The sequence below is a fragment of the Triticum aestivum genome, chromosome 5D, assembly GCF_018294505.1.
Source record: "Triticum aestivum cultivar Chinese Spring chromosome 5D, IWGSC CS RefSeq v2.1, whole genome shotgun sequence".
Lineage (NCBI taxonomy): Eukaryota > Viridiplantae > Streptophyta > Magnoliopsida > Poales > Poaceae > Triticum > Triticum aestivum.
In genome coordinates this window covers 471,357,870-471,368,969 of record NC_057808.1, presented here as the reverse complement: position 1 = coordinate 471,368,969, position 11,100 = coordinate 471,357,870, and the positions used below count along the sequence as shown (strand labels likewise).

General features: G+C 42.8%; 1 long non-coding RNA gene across 1 annotated transcript; it reads right to left on the bottom strand.

The window, feature by feature from the left end:
• Positions 1–7,066: 7,066 nt before the first annotated feature.
• LOC123125565 (uncharacterized) lies at positions 7,067–9,273 on the bottom strand. Its single transcript, XR_006461434.1, has 3 exons — positions 9,133–9,273; positions 8,320–8,411; positions 7,067–7,173 (listed from the first exon to the last, which is right to left on the bottom strand). It is a non-coding gene; the product is annotated as an uncharacterized lncRNA (long non-coding RNA).
• Positions 9,274–11,100: the final 1,827 nt, after the last annotated feature.

The following is an 11,100-nucleotide window of genomic DNA, read 5'->3' as shown; positions in this document are numbered from 1 at the left end:
TGCAGTGTGCCTGTACAAAGAACTAGCGTAAGTTCAGTTACCTGCTTCTCGGAATTTTAGTTAGCCACTTATTGCAAAATTGTTCAATTACGTTGCTTGGCTTAATTTAGTTTGCTACTGATTACATAATGGCATAGCCTGTTAATCGTATTGTAGACTGCGCCTATCTATGTGTTTGATACTTACTGTTAAGAATTACCTGTTTGCCTTAACTTAAATATCTACTTATTTGTTTAACTGGTTTGCTGCTGCAAAAGAGGGTTACAATGATGTTAGTAACTACTTTTCAGCATCCAATTGAAACTCTTTAATTCCTTGTTTGTTTAACTGGTTTGCTGTTATAACTCCCAGTTGAGATGTTTTGCTAACTTCAACTTTTCTGAATCCAATCGGAACTTTAATGGCAAAACAGGTCAGCCCAAGATCAAAGAGCGAGGTCCACATGGACGTTGCATCATCCCACAGCAGTGGCACCGGCCCAATCGTGCATTATGAATTGCCAACTGCTGATGCTCTAGAGGCTAAACTAGTGGTAGAAAGAGATTCTGCTTCTGCACTTAGAGATGAAGTTGACATGTTGAGGAAGCAAACAACACAATCACAAGCAGTACTCAAGACAACCATTAAATATTTGGTGGATTTCAAAATGAAGCAAGCTGAGACTGACCAGATTGTTAAGGTCCTGAAGGAAAAAAGGAAATTAAATTCCTACTTGGTAAATCATAGGTGAAATGTTCTTTCCATAGTTGAATAACCTTTGTGTTGTCTGTTCATGTAATCAATCAAACCATTTGTTTTAGAGATCATGTAATAATTGTTTTTTGGTTTGTAATTTTATTTGAGCACAAGTCTGTATCAATTGATAAGACTCGGAGACATTTCATTTGGATTGCTGTGCCAGACCTACAAATATGCCAATCAGGCTGAATGTGCATTCAGCAATAGTAGTAGTATAGATGGACCATAAGTGGCACGCATTGGAAAGGGCCAAGATGCTGGCTAAAAAAAGGATGCTGTTGTAGCCAAAAAAAGTACATCGGCCTGGCTTATGTATGTTAGCTGATATTATTGATCCATATACTCTATAAGTGTTTATATGTCTGTTAGTTCTGTACATTCTTGGTTGATTGACTCGGTATTTGAATCTTGATACATCGCTTGTGTACATATCTAAATGGGAGTACACATTATGCTGCGTGTGACATTTTAGTTGGACATGAAGTGTTCCAAATATTCGAATTCACCTTAAACTGGATTCTAGTTTCTGAATTTGAGTATCGGCATTTGTAAACCATATTCATATATGACAGTGGAATACATCTTTGTCGTCTTTTTGAAGATATATAAAAACACATAGAATGATTTATAAAGATTCATATAGGAATACAAAATGGATTCGAATTTAGTTGCCAGGTAAACGTGGATGCTTATTGTCCCAAAATTCGAAAGAAGCAGCAAAATGTCCACTCCCACGTTGGCTGCCCGAAGCCAAGTGTTTGGGAGATGGAAATTACTATCTACCCATTACACGGACAATCCATCGGCCCGATTTCCACTGCTCTAATTAGGGGTAGGTTAGTAACTTCAATTAGACGTGACACGACCGCCTCTGAGCCCATTCCGACACGGTGGGCGTCAAACATGGGCGGCAAAACTCATTTGATTCAAGCTCGTCCAAAAGACCTCTGTTTCTCCCTCCATTCCCCATTCATACACGGTGGGCGGCAAAACAAACTCGACTCGGCCGAAATCGATGTAGGCAAATATTTTCAATAGGGGCAGGTTTGTAACTTCACTCATACGTGACACAACCTCCCTACCTGTCAGCCCCATTCATACACCGTGGGCGCCAACCATGGGCGCCAACCACCCTCTCCTCGCCCGAAATCGCTCTGGGCAAATATTGGCGAGATGCGAGATTACCGTCCTATCCCCAACCGACGAGACGTCCAAATTTTAAACGGGGGCTAAGTTCGTAACTTTCCCATATTTCAGACAGGCGCGTCCCAAAAACATGGTTCCCCGTACCTCTCCCTCCATTTTCCCATTCATACACTGTCAGCGCTAGAACACCCCATCCCCACACCAGCCTCCGTCCGCCACCCCATCCATCGCCGCCGTCCTCCACCACATCCATCGCCACCGTCCTCCACCATGCCGGAGCGCCTACCAAGACCGCGTCGTCCACTGCTAGAGATGGACGTTTCTCATCCACGGCGACGGACCATTAGCCTTGCATCGCGTCCTCTCGCTTCATCGGCGCCGTCGTCCTCTTTGCCGGGGCCGCTCACACGACCTTCTCTTCCACCGCAACAGGACTTATCCCTCGATGCACCCGTCTACCGTCGTAGATCTGCTTCAACGCCACCGACAGCCATCGCACCCCCGATGCCTACACGGCACCACAAGAGAGGTGGTACTTCATATCTCCTCAATGTTTTGATCTCAACCAGAAAATAGATCTTAAGTTGGTTACTCTACTTTCTTTTCAGCTCTTCGAATTTAGTTCTTAGTTCGAAGCAAACAATGGATGCTAAATATCATTTCTCTGGTTTGCAGCTTCAAATCTGCCATGGCACAGCCATAAGACGGTTTAATTGATCATGCTTAGGGTTTAATTGATCATGTTGGTTCCGTAGTGGTTTCTTTAATAGAAATCGGAGGGGAAACCCTCTTTTGCTAAAAAATATATGCTTAGAGTTTCCCCCTTTTATGATCACTATACGATCAGAATACGTGCTTCGTGTCATAATAACACTGCTCCACCCATCAAGCTAAACAAGCTTAGTTGTTCAAATACGAATCTGATATTATTAAAATAGAGTTGTTTAATTGGTCAGCTAAATGTTCCTAAATTAGTTTCGAAAATGCATGTTCGCCGCTCGGGTGTGTATCTCTACAGGGTGCCCACGGTGGGCCGGCCCACCCTGGGATTTTGGGTCGTCCCAGGCCCCGATTCCCCTCTGTTCTGCTACGCGCTTCCGATCTCTACTCGCCCCCAGCCGCCTGCCTCGCCAGCGACTTGCCTTCCCCGGACGGCATGACTCTAGGAGGAGACGCCGGACTAACAGGAGGCCAGGAGCCGCTCGCCCAACAGCGTCACCGCTGCCCGGGCGCGCCGCCGTGCCTACGTTCCCAGTCCGTTCAGGGCTCAGGCGTGCAGCACCCACCAAGCCAACCCGATTTATCCTGAGATACGTCCTCAACACTCAGCAGCCACTCCTCATCACCCATTTTCTAATTGATTCATTACTCATTAGGCAGGACTGTCATTAGGGTTTGTTGTGTGCTCAGTGCTACCTACACTTAATGGTTCAGATGTATTTTGGTAATCTTTAGTACCTCTATAGTTCACAGGGTTTTCAAAATTCCGGGCCTCGGAACAGAAACTAGTCATTTTGGATTGTTGGTCGTAGTGACATTGACCCAGATTACTACTGCAAGTAAGGTTTGTTGACAATTTTACTTGTCTTTCTTACTCATTCGATATAATATCCAATTATTCACGTCGATTAGTTGCAAACAATAAGTGCTAGACAAACTTCTTCATTCAGATTTTGGACGGTCTCTTACTTCAGTTACAATTCTGCATACTTGTCCTAGTAAGCTCACAAGTAAATGATTGATTCACTACATCTATGCTTGCCTTGTCATATCTGTTGTCAATATTCTTTTAGGGTGGACCACCCTGTTTTTAAATACAGGAACCGAAGACATGAGTGAATAGTATTTCTCTATGTGATCTCTTCCATCATGTGTGGGTAACGAACACTGCATTGTATAGAAAGAAAGTGTCATTTCCAGCTTTTACATAGGTTTCGATCTTTTACATGGAATACAATCTGGCTACTTGCTTTGTGTCGCACTACCAACACTCCACCCTTGAAGCTAAACATTACGCCACTCATAATTGCTTAGTTTATTTGTTCAAATACGAATTTCATATGATTCTAATGTTCCTAATTCAGTTTTGAAATGTGTGCCTGCCTGTTATAGAGACATAAGGGGTTTGTATTTCTGTGTGTGGTCTGGTCAGCACGGTTGGGGAGGTGAACTTTGCATATGCAGGGGTTTATAGGGAGACACTCTCCGAGTTGAATCCGCAATGCATTCCATAGATAATCTGACTACTTTTTATGTTTTCATGAATCTCAGATTCTGAACAGCATCATAATGATTATGAGCTTGCGCGCATGAAAAGAATAAAGAAGAACAATGCCATGGCTGTTAAACTTGGCATTAAGGGACTGAAATCAAGTCTGGATGCAATGCAATGCAAACGCTCTCCACCTACAGATTCATGCTCAGAATATGATCCTAACGGTGATTCTGAGCTAGAGGGAGACCTAAGTCAATGTAGCTCCCTAGTGGAGGAGTCAGAGGAAGATGCCCTATCTTATTCACCCATCAAGGTACTTGCTCTAACTTTCCAAGGTTACATTGCTCGCACATATCTTGCAACTGATGCTTTGCATTGCTTCTACTTTGTTGAACTGCCATTAGCTTAGTTTACACATCGTGTATGTGAATACGCCCTGCCTATCCATTTTCAGTACATATTCCATCTGTCATCATACCATATTTATCCATTCAAATGCTGTTCTTGTGTATCAGACGTTCAAAAGGAAGAGGGCGATTGCTGATCGTGGAGGAGCACAAGCCAAGTATTTGGAAAAGGTAGTGGCACCTGATAAATCAAATAGCCCATTAGGTGTAGTTGCAATATCACCTGACCCACAAAATACCCCAACTCTAGCAGACTCTAGCCCTACTACACTGGTCATTTCTGATGCCCCAACTCAGCAGACCCCAACTGCAGCAAACAGTATGATTATGCCAGTTGACATAGCACCAGCTGTACGACGCAAAACCCCCATTCCAGCAAAGAGTACACCAAATCCAGTTGCCAAATCCCTTTTCGAACTAGAGAGAGCCCCAATTGCGGCAAATAGGACCCCTGTTCCATTTCTTCCCAGTTTAGAAGATGAAGCTTATGTTGTTGTCAGGAACTTTGTGCGCATCTTTCCTTCATGGAAATATTATACCACAGACACAGAACAATTTCCAGTCTTCCTTCGCAACTTACGCGTAAGTAATGTACTAATGTTATTCATGGTCATTACTGCATATGTTTTTGCCGACAGAAGACACAAGATTTCATTCTTTGAAATAGGCGAGGAGCAAACTGGATTGTGATGACGAGCAAGGGTTGGTTGCGCTTTTCAAGCACTCGTTGATGAAGTATCGTTCCTACCTGAGGCAAGCGCACTTCGATGGCAAGCCTCTGAATGAAATTTCTGTAAAGTCTACGGTGCTACATTTATCCGACGGTGACTGGAATAATCTTGTTACACATTGGTCTCGGCTGCAGCATAAGGTACTGTCTATGATATCACATCACAATTTGAACTACATTTCTGCATTTGCCTTAATGTCTCACTTGTACGAAAACTGTTAGCAGAAGAACATTCGTTCTCAAGGGACCACAGAATCTCACAACTATACTGCACACTGCTTTGCTCTTGTGAGTACCTCTTGCCCTGTATGACCATACTTACTTTCATAGTTGTTTGATTATGTAGCATCCCTGCACATGTTAGCCTCGTAATCGTCCATTTGGTGGACATTATAAGATCCGTATGGACTCTTACATAAATTTAGAATCAACCCAATGCTTTTGAAGAGGTTTAGCTCTGCAGTCCTCTTGTAAGGACTGAACGTGGTCTATCACTGTACTTACATTAACAGCTACTTCCTCCGTCCCATAATATAAGAACGTTTTGTACAGTACACCAGTGTTCAAAACACTCTTGTATTATGGGAAGAGGGATTGGTTCATTTTGTAGCATTCTGCATCTTATCTCCCTCGCCCACCATTTACTAAAAAGATCAGATCTATATTTAATCTTACCAACAAGTAGAATACACAGACAATGCCAGTGCAGAAGTGTAGCCCATTGCTCTTGTCAGTACATTTTGTCCTGTAACGCTTGTACTTCCAGGGATTGGTAGTTGATTATGTAGCATCAATCTGCATCTTATCTTCATTATCCTCTATCCCTTCCAGTATTATCATATCTATAATTACTCTCTACAAAATGTAGAGTACAGACAATGCTTATGAAGAAGATTCTGTGCTGAAATTCTTGAGTTATCCTTCCCTTGACATGGAGAAGGGCATTATAAAGCCGGTATTAACTGTTAATGTAAGTCAGTCCTTCTAAAGCCTTTATCCTCAACTGCTGTTTAATTTGCTCATACTCCCTATCAAGGTTGGAAAAAGCGCTAGGCGGTAGGCGGGCGATGACTCTCTGCCTAGCGCCTAGCCTGCCTAGGCATAGCCTAGGCGGGCCAAGGCGTTTTGTATGGTAGCAGGTTAGGAGGACAATTTTTTGTCTAGGCATAGCCTTAGGCATTTTCTACTCCAGTAGGTTAGGACAATTGAATGATAATAAGATACTCCCTCCATCCCAGGATATAAGATCTTATATTCAGATCTTATATCATGGGATGGAGGGAGTACACCACAACAACGTCAAGAACTAAAAATGATCTACTCAAGGGAAGTAGCAGTAACATAGGAACATCAAATATTCAAATATACTTGAGGCAAACATCACGCAAGACCCAATATGGCATATAGCATTATAAATTATGAGCTCAAGTTCACAAGCACTTTATTCCTAGAATCTTATTTGAAAGACTTCTCTCAAGTCACAACAGGGATAGTTCAACACAGACGCACAACTTGAGTTAATTTAGGATGAATAGGATGTGTCCACTTTCAATGGGACCTATCTTGTGTGGCTCGGCGCTTCCAATACAAGTAACTTAAGCATCCCAACACGAGAAATATTCACGCCTTCTCTGAGCTCTAGCTCACGGGAAGTCTTTTCCCTCCTCTTCTTAGATGCCTCCTCAAGAGATTTCCTGCACCTATCTTTAGCTTCCTGCGAGCTTTTCTTGCATTTAGCCACAAAATTACCAACGTGAGCGACATGCTGCTTGTGACGATAAACACCTCCAATGATCACATGGTTACAAAACAAACACTTCACTTTGTCCTTGTTGGAAACATCGGCTAGACTCCCATACTCCCATGCCACATCATCCGACTTTCTCTTACGGGCATTCTCTTCCAGCAACATTGATGTTATATTTGTCTCCAACATCCTACAAATGCTCGAATACACAGCAGCAATAGTTCAGTAATTCACATCGATAATGATAAAAAATATGGACCAGATCTATCAAAGTGGAGACCACAAGTAGGCATAAATCAAGATAATAATCAAACAAAAAATGCAATATAGTATGTCTGTACGGGTGTGCGCGTGTCCACATCCGAAAAACATACAGTAGAAGATAAATCATTACCCACTTAATTAGGTATATGATTTTTACAGAAGAAGACAGAAGCAAAGCAATATAAGTTATAATATCGTAAATTCATAGTATATGCAGATCAAATATGAAATAGGTAGGAAGCTGCCTATGGAGAGATTCCAAGCAAAACAAACTAAATAGAAAATACAAAAACTACAATGAGGGAAACCAAAGAACATAATTTTTTGCATTACAAGTTTATAAATTTGTTGCATAATTGCATTGGGAACTTATTTAGTACTGCAAGGCTGCAATGCTCGATATAGATCCAGAAGCAAATCCGTTTTTATACCGACTAAACAACCCTCTGATTAATGAACCTCTAGTCTCCACAGTAAAGATTACCAGCAACCACATACATATGATCCTACTTTTACACTAGGACTAGTTCTGGCTGGTGTTGCATCTTGGCATCAGGCAACAGAAGAGAAAATCATAGCACAAACTTCCAAGAAACTTTCTGTTGTGAAGTAAATCGATAATACAAAAACTACCATGGAGGAAACCAAAAGAACATATTTTTTGCATAAGCTCATAAATGTGTTGCATTCGAAACTTATTTTGTCTTGCAATGCTCAATACCGATCCAGAAGCAATTTCCTTTTTATACAAACTGAACAACTCCTCTGATATACTAATTTGAAGTATCATGTGATATAAATAACCTCATATCTCTACATTCAAGATTACTAGCAGCCACACTCACAGGCATATGATCCTACTTTTAGACTAGTGTACTAGTAGCAGCTATGTCACTGTCACATTTTGGCACCATGCAATAGAATATGATCCTACTTCTATACTAGTACAGTAGTACTAGACTACTAGTAATGTCCAGTATCACATCTTGGCATCATGCCATGTATATAACTTATGAACTGAGACAATCATAGAAGGAACTTCATTAACATGAATAGTGCACAGAATGATTACCTTCAGACTAGTGGATACTTGCCTTGCTTCTTCAGGCGCTAGATATGACCAGCCCACTTTAACCTCCTCGTCGGATGAGCTGTCGAGTACAACTGCATCACAAAGTTACTATTATTTTCAGTCATGTCTTATTCCATTAGAAGTGATCAGTAAAGAAAATTTCATAGGATCAGAGTCTAGGGTGGTCAGGTCATTTGGTGCAACGGCCAGCGGCAGTAGGCGTAGGTCAGGCAGAGGGAGCAGTGCAGGCTGCCGAGCTGGCTGCCGGCGAGCACGGGCATGCCGGATTGCGGTGACAGACTAGGAGAGACCAATGGCATTGACCCAGGCCAGGAGCGGATTTTGCCTTGAGCCTGAGCATAGTTCCTGTCTCCCACTATATTGTTTATGCCCAAATACTAATTGCTTCTTACTGTATTTGTTACATCTTGTAAATGCATGAGCAAATTCAGACACAACAGCATCAAGGCATGTATAAATCAGTTGCAGATCGAACAAACTAACTATCATTTCTTTTGTTGACTCAATTATGGTACTACTACGTGATGCTGACATGACATTTAAATTGTGAGATCTTTGCACATTTTTTTTATTGAGTGGCACCCCTGCGCTGCAATCCTAGATCCGCCTGGGATGGATCAAACAGCGCCCAATTAACAATCTAGATAAATCAATATCAATACATAAAGTGCAGATCAAGTGATTCCATGCGAGGGACAGGGCAGCAAGTAGCAACAAACTAGCAATCCAGGGGCCAGGCACAGTGAATACACGACAAGAGAAGGGACAGACAAAATCGAATTGGTAGCTCACCTGTAGCAGGGAAGAAGACCGGATCTCAGCTTGTCGTCGAGCAGAGGGATGGAGAGGAGGAAGAAGTCATGGCTGCATGGTGAGAGGATGAGGTGAATCTCTTCGTCTCGGCGGCCGGAGGACGAAGCGAGGACGGAATAGATCCAGCCGCCGCCACCCTTTTCAGTGTATATATATGATATATCCAAAGTCTAGCCAAATATCTCTTTTCCTCCGCCAGCAAACTTCCCGCAATCTTCTCCATCCTCTCGCGATCTTCTCGCCACCTTCCCGCCCAGGCTTGTAACCTCTCCGATTCCATCTCTGGTCTGCCTTGCTCTGCCTTGCGCCGCCTCCTCGCCGCTTTTCTCCGCTTCATCGCGCTTAGGCGCACGCCTGGATCCGCCTAAGCGATGGGCCCGCCTAGAGCACCGATTAGGCCCAAGGTTACGCGGTGGGCTGTCGCCGAGCGCTTCAGCGCGCCTAGGCGTACGCCTAATAACGCTTTTTCCAGCCCTGCTCCCTATCGTTTACTGCTGTTTAGTTTGCTGTTTCTACCAAAATGCATGTTCGTAAGAACCGTAAGTTCTAAGTTTTACTTGTAAAACCAAATTCCTTATTCATACCATGCACATTACTTAATTCTCCCTATATGTATGCTTGTTTTTGTGGATCTATAATCCAGTGTGTGGTGAAGCAGCCCACATTTGCACCTTGTCATCTCCTGTTTTATCTTACTGATGTGGCTGATGATATGAACAACATGCCATGCACATTATCCAAAATAGATACAATGATTTTCTTGCCCTTCATCTATGCTTGTTATGTTGACATGGTAATCCAGTAGTGTGGTGAAGCTCCCCGCATTATGAACAATGCCAAATTATTCTATTGATATTTTGAACTTACTCTTTATTTTCTAATTTGAAATTGGATAGAATTGACAGAGCAGTTATCATCTTTGTTTATAAACGTGCAAAACTTGTCATCTCTCTGCTTTGTTTCAGGGTGATATGCCTGATGGCATGCACAAGTCTGCTGAAGGCTGTGAGACAAACCCAACATATATTGCAGGCAAGAAGGCAAAACATCTTGAAGATAGCGAGACAACTCCAAAGTCCTGTCTTGATGCAGTGTTCAAGTTACTTGAGACTAACAGTCAGACAAGCTCACAGAATTCGTTGTCTGAATCAGTTCAACTTCTTCAGTCCCAAGTTCTAGTAGAAAGGCATTCTGCAACTCAACTTCGACTTGAAGTCCTATCTCTAAGAAAGATTGCGGAGAACACCAATGAGAACCTCATCGCTAAACGGCTACACCTGGAATATATGACCGACATGCTAGGCCAGTCTCACAGCCTTGCTCAGCAGCTTGCGCAGCAGTTCCCCCGCAAGCCTAACCTTTCTTGAACTGTCTTGGAAGTGGTCTCGGTTTAGTATTATTTTGTTACGCTGCAATGGTGCCCAGTTTTTGTAATCTGCTTCTTCGTTGCGCTTTATGATCACTGGTGGCGAACTTTGATGCCCAGTGGATGTAATATGTGTAATAGCCGTGATAGCCTAGCATAAGTTGCTTGCTTATTTATTTCCTTGTTTTCTTGTAGTCAGTGCAGTTCTTTTTCCGTGGTTTGCTAGTGGCTGCAATAACCTATTTTTTAAAACTAGGCCACAATAACCATGGGCTAATATTTACTGTAGTGACACTGGGCCTCCTACGGGCCGTAGAAACAGTGGGCCTTCTATGGGCCATAGAAACAGTAGTCCTTCTACGGGCCGTAGAAACAATAGGCCTTCTACGGGCCGTAGAAACAATGGGCCTTCTACGGGCCGTATCATCAATGGGCCTTATACGGGCCGTATGATCGATTGGCCAAACATGGGCCAATAACAGGCCGCATTATGGCCGTAAACGGGCTAGAGTTGGAATCGTTTGTTCATGGGCCAACCATAACGGGCCATCGTTAATAGGCCGTATTTGATGACGCTATGA